The sequence below is a fragment of the Mesoplodon bidens genome, assembly GCF_964165515.1.
Source record: "Mesoplodon bidens genome assembly, chromosome: 1".
Classification (NCBI taxonomy): domain Eukaryota; kingdom Metazoa; phylum Chordata; class Mammalia; order Artiodactyla; family Ziphiidae; genus Mesoplodon; species Mesoplodon bidens.
The window spans coordinates 97623310-97632417 of record NC_138176.1 but is presented as its reverse complement, the minus strand read 5'-3'; the positions used below and the strand labels follow the sequence as shown (position 1 = coordinate 97632417).

Here is a 9108-nt window from a genome sequence, read left to right as displayed (position 1 = left end):
ACCATCCATACATCACCATCATGGTCTGTGTCCCAGAAAACAGTTCTGTTCTGACTAAACTCCCTAATCCTTTGGTTTACTTTTGGGATTTGGAAAATAAGAAACTCCAGAAAGAGATCAGGGGGTGGGAAGAATGAATCCTTACCCTATATTTTCAGGGCTAAGGAAGGTAAAATTTCCCTTATTTCATAGCCTTAGGATATCTTATTGGTAGTCTTAAACCTTGTTCATAATTTTTAAAACTTTTGCTTATTAAATTTGTCTCAATTACTTTACAAGTGTGAATTGTTTGCTGCCAAGCCCCTGACTGATACAAGAACGAGTCTTAGTATAAAATTGTGATTTTTAACTCATGGAGAACCAGGATGAAATATTGGATGCATGTTTGCATGAACAGACCTTTAAGAATTTCTTCCAAATCTGTGCTTTTGGGATTATAAATCTTAACTGGATAAAGAACACATTTTTATATAAGACAATTTGCCAAACAGCTAGATCATAAGACAGAGAACAAAAATATGGACAAATAAAAAGAACAAAGAGACTGAATAAGATCAAGTGGAGATGAACATTACGGCAGGGCCGTCATCACGATAGGTCTAGAGCAGAAAAGTCATTGGGATATTGAGAATGAGACAGCAGGTGATTACGTGTAAAGGAAGACAAGGTAATTGCATCATTAAAATTTGTAACTACAGGCATAAATAAAATATAAGGAGACATAGAAGAAGAATAAAACTAAAGCTTAGTCCTAGATAATTATTATGTTTATATATTCTTGTTTGTTCATATACTCAGAACTTCCATGTATAGTAGAACAAGTTGTGTGGTATTTAAGGTTAAGTGAAAAGTCAAAGTAACAATGAAAAATATTAATTTACATATTGACCTATTTTGTGAACCACTAGAATATATGAAAAGTAATTTTAATTCCAGATATAGGATAAATAGAAAGTATGTGATGATATTTGTATATTTAATTTATCCTATGAATTAAAATAACTTTATGTCATAATTCTAATCATGACAACTCCTCCCATTCAACCCACTCCATCTTAAGACCCAGGACAACTGAAAAAAGAAATGTTTGGTCAATGTTGCAAGTTCCTCCACAAATTATATTTCCACAGGTTTTTCTCTCTTATACTGAACAACACAAAATGTACGGCATTCTAGCAATATTATAGTACACTGCTAGAGATAGACTCTGAAGCCAGATGTCTTGGTTTACTTTCCAGTCCATAGTTGCTATGCTTCATTGGTAAAGCTACCTAAACTCTCCATTTCCTTATTTAGAAAACAGAGATTATAGTAGTCCTAAACTCTAGTGTTGTTATGATTATTAAAGTTACTTCATATAAAAACACTATAAATATTAGTTATTGTTTTTATTTTGGCACCATTACAAAGGGCTGAATTTCCAGACTCTTGATACACAAGGCTTATTCAACTCTGAGCTTTACTCATAATTAGCAAACTATGCTATTAATAGGGAACCACAACAAAGCTGCATCATTAATCACAGGGCTCTGAATTTGTCAAATGCAGCTTCCTAAAAGCACTTTTCTCCTCAGGATGTGTTTTGGGTTCACATAGATGAGCACCAATCATGCATGGTACAGTCAGTGCTGGAATTTCTACTTTTTCATGTATTGCTAGTCGTAGCTAGAGATATGATAGTTTCTTTCAGTAGTATGCTGTGCAGCATGGAAAATGAATAAACTATAGCAATATATGTCTTCAATGCATGAATCTAATAAATGTATGAGTTAAAGAATAAAGAGACAAAAGCATACTTAATGTATATTTTCATTTATAAAAGGTTTGGAAGTAGACAAAATAAAACTCTAATGTAATGCATATTCAGATATAATCTTGTAAAGAAAGTTGTGATTACTTTAAGCCTAGATAGTGATTTCCTTTAGGGAGAGTGATGGATTTATGTTTGGTGGGAGAAAGTGGATTGCTTCTGGGGTTCTATTTCTTATCTTAGGTGATAATGATATGGGAGGGGTTTTTCTTTTTGGAGAAGGGGTATGATTTTAAGTAATCCATATTACACTGGACTTTTACATTTTCCAATTTCCTCTACATAGATCTTACTTCTCAATAAAAGAGTCAAAAATAATAGACTAAATTTATAAAAAGGAACAAGAGGGTTTTTTTCCATAAAAATAGATATATATTATGTACTCAACTGAATATAATTTTTAGTCGCATCTCTGGTTGGTATGGAAATCTACTTTTGAAATATTTTTTTGACTTGATAGGGTAAAGGTTTGCATTGGAGTAAATACGCAGATTAGCTGTCTGCATTTGTGCAGTTTGTTTTGTTTCAATGGCCATTTATTGCTTTCGCAGTTTGAAAATAATCGACAATAAAATATTTAGAGAGAAGTTCTGATTAACTACTATCTCAGAGTTTTACAGTGACTTATCTTTAAATACCATGTCTCTATATCTTAGGAAGACAGTGGATACTGTTGTCTGCTTCACTCATCTGCTACTACATCATTGTTTTTCAGCCTTGTAGTATGAGTGAGTTTGATTCCATCTCCCATCTCCAAGAAGGACCATGATGGCACATCTTTTCACAAAGTTTTTACTTCAAAATCTGATCCTAAATTCTTCTTCTTCTTCTTCTTCTTCTTCTTCTTTTTTATTTTTTTTGCGGTACGCGGGCCTCTCACTGCCGTGGCCTCTCCCGTTGCGGAGCACAGGCTCCGGACCCACAGGCCCAGCGGCCATGGCTCACGGGCCCAGCCGCTCCGCGGCATGTGGGATCCTCCCGGACCAGGGCACGAACCCATGTCCCCTGCATCGGCAGGCGGACTCTCAACCACTGCGCCACTGGGGAAGCCCTGATCCTAAATTATTTTAAAGGGAATCAAGCCCAGAACGTTGGGTAATGGTTGGAAAAAATGAAATTTTCTCTTCTGGACAGTGTGTAAAAGGAATGTGAGATCTTAGGTTGCAGCATCAATTTTACTACTACCATATAAGCCAGCCTGTGGATGAAGGTAGCACCTAGAAGAGTTCAGAGATGAGATAATTTCAGTGATCTTGAGTGGTCACTTGTTCTAAAATAATCTGGGTCTTTAGTGATTTGTGAGTTGGAAAAGATCATCTCTGTGGACCCTGTTCTTTGTGAGAATATGAGGCAAGTATCTAAATATCCTTTGTCATTTGTCAGGGTGAGTTGGATTTTCTGTTGTTTGCAATTGATGATATTTTACCTGATGTAATGAAGACTGGATAGTGAACAGAACATCGTCTATTATGCTTTCATATATTTTAGATTTTATATTTGTGGATCTTTAAATTGTTTGAGAGAGGCTTAGGTTTTCAGTAAACAAACATTATTTTTATTCACATCTGAATAAATCACAATGGTATAGGATACATAATAAGTAAACAAATGCTAATCTAAAAACTCTCTGCTATAGGTGATTCAACTCCATAATCTTCAGATTTTGACCTATTTTGTCTTTAAGCTATATTTCAAGTTTGAAAAAAAGAAACTATCTCTGAATGGTAAATATAAAATGCTTGATAATCCCAAATGAATATAAAAGGCTTTCTATGAAACTAAATGATTTTTGGCATGTGTGCAGTTGTTCATCACAATTTTATAAAATAGTATTTGTATTATGTGAAGCATAGATGCGGTTATTTATTCCTGCCAGCCCTGACATCTCAGACATTAAAAAATGTAACCATATGTTCCTGCCCCAAATCCCTTTCATACATGTCTTCATAGCTCTAGCCCCACTCCTATGACCTAAAAGAAGAATATCTCATTTGAACTCACAATGGTATTTGTACAAAAATCTAACTTTTCAGGAAATATTAGAGATTGCCTTAAGAGACACAGCTTAACAAGAATGTTTTGCAATTGTAGTAATTAAAGTCCTGGTTCTTAAAATTGGCCATTGAGTGAAGCCAGAGTGGGCAACAAAGTGAGTAACTATAAGCATAACCTTGTTCCAAAATGTAGGTAAATAATGGAAACTGAAGTATTAAAAAAGACTAATACATTTCAGTAGAAATACATGCCTCAGTCTGAATTGAAAAATTAATTCTAGGATTTGTTAGATATGTTAATTGGTTCAAATCACAATTAACATATGAAAAGGAAAGGAAAAGACACTGAAAATAGACTGTGAATTAAAGCAGCAAAAGAAGTAATAGAAATAAACCTTACATATGACAGCTTGTCACCTCCATAAAATAGGGCTGTGTGGCAATATGGCAGCTGTTGCAAAGCACTGTGACACTGATATTCAAGAGCCACACCAATGTAGGTCATATAGACATTTTCTTTGCAAATATTCATGTCATTAATCTTCTTTCAAAAATCACTGAGGTATAAACATGAGCCAGACTTGCATTTGTGCACAAAGAATGCACACAAAAATGAGTGTGTTACACTTACTTTTACTGTTTCTGTTTTACATACATTATAGCAAGTATATGCAATATGAGATGAGGCCAGATGTTCTGAATAATTGGTTTTCCCTCTCATATACATAGAGCTCACAATGTGTATTAAGAAATTCAGAAACTCATGATTTGGTATGTACTATGTCTTTTGTTTGTTTTACAAAGTCTTTCCTAGAATGGGATCTAAATGAGATTTGCATTATGGCAATCCCATGTATTTCTATATTGTGGTAAATAAACTATTCATTACTTATGTAAACATATACCCACAGCTATAGATGGAGGGAGAGAGAGAAAAATTATTCAAATAAAATTTAAAAACACAGCATACAATAGAAAACACAATATGTATTCATTAATGTATACAGTTAGCAAATATCTATGTATATGCTCAGAGCACTGTGTAAGAGGCTAAGGAAGAAAGATGAATTCCTGCAAAGAGACTCATCATCTTGGATTCCAAACAAAAAGAAGAAATCAAATGGAATCCTGTTGGTGCTCTTTTGGGGGTGTAAGCAAAACATGATTGAGATAGAGAGGAGAGAATCTGTTTTAAGAAATGGCAAAAGGCTTTGTAGAAATTCCCATGAAAGAAAAGGCACATGCAATTCAGGTAGAGACACAGTATATGGGACAGATATTCATATGTCCAGGTTATTACAAGTAGCTTATTCTGGCTCTGATATAGTTTGCATAGGTAAGTACAGCAAGATGATTCTGGACAGCTTTTCTGGACCCAATCACAAAGAGTTTTTATATCTCCTGGGGAGTCTGAAAGATCACAGTAGGTTGAAACAAGGGCAAATGCACAAACTCAACTCATTTTAACTGCATTGCTGAAGACTAAGTGTGGTGGTACAGGAAGGTGGCAGAGAACTTATTAAGATATTAGTGTTATTGTAAATGAAAGTTGACAGGGGCTCTGAGTAGGACAGGGGCAGTGGGGATGAAATAAATACAAATGTTTGAAGAAGGTATTTAGAATTGAGCACCCACGGGATTTAAAGTTACGTTTAGGAGTCAAGGGAAAGAAAGGCACTCATGGCCATCCAGGTTCTAACTAAAGTGACTAGAGGGTGATGATAAATAACTCTAGACATGAAATATTTTTTAAGGAAAACTAAAATGAGTTTAGACTTTGGACGTACATATTGAGATTCTTATGGGACGTATGTGGTTGTGTTTGGTTTTCAGTTAATAATAATTTCTGAAATTTGAGACACAGTTTAGCTCTCATATAGAGGCATTAAAGTTATTACTAAATTATATATATAATATATAATGTTATATATTTTACTATATTACTATATAAAAATAAAATATCTTGTCAATCAAAACTAAAGATTCAGAGCTATAACTTATGAAAAGTTATAATGATTAGAAAGCTAAATTTAGAAACTATGCAAAGATAGTCTGATCTTTACTATTCAACACGCTAGCTGACCACTGTTATGTTGACCTTGTGTGTAGAGAGAGGACACTCAACCATGATATAAGTCATGAGTTAAGTGATTACTATAGTATTTTAGATTTTTCCCACCATCAGATAAAATTTATTTCACATAATAGGTAAGTTTACTGAATGTCTTGTTTCAATTTTTAGGAATACCAACATCTTTTGCTAAAATAGTAATATACACATCTGTTGTTTTTACTTTTAGTAAGAATTTTTCATGCTAACAGACTCACAAAATCATGTGTCAACATTGAGAAGGATTGTAAGATTAAGGCCCTAGAAACCATGAATAGGTGTTCTTAATGGAACACTCACCCCAAAACTTTTAAAAGGATTTTAATGTAAGCCCCTTAAGCAAAACATGTACTTACTTCTTTTATGAATTTGTTGTTGTTGTTTTTATCCCAAATTCTGTACCTGGGACATAGCATACACTCAATAAATATTTACTGAACTGAGCTCTGCAAAGTACCAATATTACATTAATTTTACTTTGTACAGTTTATTATTATAGACACAGAAATTTTATATGTTGTACCATATTATTGTCAGATAAATTCATTGAAATGAAGCAAACATGTTGTTATTTCTAATTTACTAAGTCAAGCTATATAGAGTTAAAGAATCTGGGCTTGGTTACATGGAAACAACAGTACAGTCAAAACTAGAATCAGGGAAGTAGATGAATCTCAAGGAAGCCGGCTTTGGCCCTGTGGCTGCTGCCCTCACCGCCGTGGAGAAATTGTTGGAGCTGGCAGCCTAGGAATGAATCCCCTCTCAGCCTCTAAGGTCACCTGGTCAGAATCCTTGGATGAGCCTGTGGGACCCTTCCTTCTAGCCCTGCGTTTTGGAGCAAGTAGCTTTGGGACTGTAAGAGGATCTACAAAGATTCTCAGGGGTTGCTAGGTTCACCCCTGATGGCATCAGTCACGGCCAGCCGCTCAGAGGATGAGGAGGGCACTGGCAGGGCAGAAGCAGGCCTCCTCACAGGCTTTGGCACCATCCCTAAATGGAGAAGCACCTCCAGGTTCACCAAAAGAAAGAAGTTTGATGATGGCTGGTGGAGAGCAGCGTGACTAAGTCCTCTACCTGGGCGAAGGGGGCCAGTGGGGTAGAACCAGGGCACTGTTCTGGGAGTGAACCCTCCTACCTCCAGTGAGAAGAAGAAGGTGTCCAAGGCCCCCATCATCCCTGTGCCACCCAGCCCAGCACCAGCCCCTGGACTCACCAAGCGTGTGAAGAAGAGCAAACAGCCACTCCAAGTGATCAAGGATCTGGGCTGCTGGAAGCCTGCAGACGACCTCCTGCTCATCGATGCCATGTTGCAGACCAATGACCTGATATCTGTCCACCTGGGCGTGAAGTTCAGCCACCACTTCACCCTGTGGGAAGTCCAGGAGCACTGGTACGCCCTGCTCTACAATCCTGTCATCTCCAAGCTGGCCTACTAGGCCATGAGACCCACTGCTGCACTCAGAGGCCGTTGCCACCATCCAGAGCAAGGCCCTGTTTAGCAAGGCAGAAGAGCAGCTGCTGAGCAAAGTGAGATCGGCCAGCCAGCCCACCTTGGAGACTTCCAGGACCTGCTGCACAGACACCCCAATGCCTTCTGCCTGGCCCCTACTGCCAAGACTCTGCAAGCCCACTGGCAGCTCATGAAGCAGTATTACCTGTTGGAGGACCAGACAGTGCAGCTGCTGCCCAAGGGGTACCAAGTGCTGAGCTTCTCGGATGCAGAGGACTTGATTGACAACCGTAAGCTCAAGGACATGTGAGATGAAGTCCTAGACCATGAGCTGACAGTGGCTGACCAGCTCCAGAAATGAGAGATTCGGCAGCTGGAACAGGAACTGCATAAGTGGCAGGTGCTGGTAGATAGCATCACAGGCATGAGCTCTCTGGACTTTGACAGCCAGACCCTGGCAGTGCTGTGGGGCCACATGGTGAGGTGCCTGAGGCGCTTGAGAAAGATCACCCTAGGCAGAGCAACCGAGGATAACCAGATTAGCTGGACCTGTCTCTGGAGGATCTGGCCTGGAAGATCTCCTGGAAGCAAGGTGTCATCAAGCTGGAAAAACAATGGTGACTTCATTGCCAGTGAGGGCCGGCGGCCCATCTACATGGATGGACGACCTGTGCTGTGTGGCTGCAAATGGCGCCTTAGCAACAACTCCGTGGTAGAGATTGACAGCCTGCGATTCGTCTTCCTCATCAACCGGGACCTCATTGCCCTTATTCCGGCCGAGGCTGCAAAGATCACACCACAGTGAGAAGTGGTGGCAGGACCCGTGGGCTCTCTCTGGCCTGTTTCCCCTGCCATCCCAGACACCTGGAGCTGGGAACTCAGGCTCCTGGAAAAACCAGAGGGGGCTGTGGTTGACTCAGCTCCTGGCCCCTTGATCTGAGCCTCTGCAGGGGGGCGGGGTTGGCCCTGGGGAAGAAGCCCCTAGAGGCTGGAACCTCAGGCTTCCTTGGTGCCAGAGCCCCTCCCCTTCTCTCCCTGCAGAGGACCCTACCCTTTTTCCCAGATTCCCACCCTTGCCCCATGTCTCCAGCTGATTAGCTTCAGACTTTTCCTTTATTATTTTTCTTTTGTAAATACAAAGCACTGAGTTCCAAAAAAAAAACTAGAACCATGTATGTTTACCTCTAAGGTTAAATTTCATTCAACTATAGTTATCACATTTGTGACACTGCAAATGCATAAGTAGCCTTATTTATACCCTTCAATGAAGAACCTATATAATAGAAAACATATACAAAAATTCAGAAAGGGACATAATAATTTACTTCATTTTAAACTATTATTATGAATGATACACTTTTAAACCCTCATGTAAATTAAAATATTACTCTTCCACTTTTAAGAACACATTATTGAAGATATATTAAACAAATAGTAACATACGGATGATAATTTAATGAATATAGTAATTTGGTAAAATTGTTTAAATTTATAAAGAAATAAGAGATTTTACATATGGTTGGAAATTCTTTTGCAAACTTCCCTAGCATCATTCTCCTCTCACCCAAAGGTAATGTTAAAATATTCTAAAATTAGGATTTAAGATCCTGAACATATTACTTAATATGATGGCAGCCACAGATGGTAGAGTGTATTGTTATTTTTCCTTTACAGTAGCAAATACTTATGAGAATACATAATAGAAACAAAGACACTGCATACAATTATCAATGATAAAGTGTCA

At 38.1% G+C, this 9108-nt stretch overlaps 1 pseudogene across 1 annotated transcript; it reads left to right on the top strand.

Annotated features, from left to right (window-relative positions):
* The first annotated feature begins 6789 nt into the window (after positions 1-6789).
* LOC308616814 (microspherule protein 1-like) lies at positions 6790-8169 on the top strand (annotated as a pseudogene). The gene has a single exon. The product of its transcript is annotated as a microspherule protein 1-like (transcript).
* Positions 8170-9108: the final 939 nt, after the last annotated feature.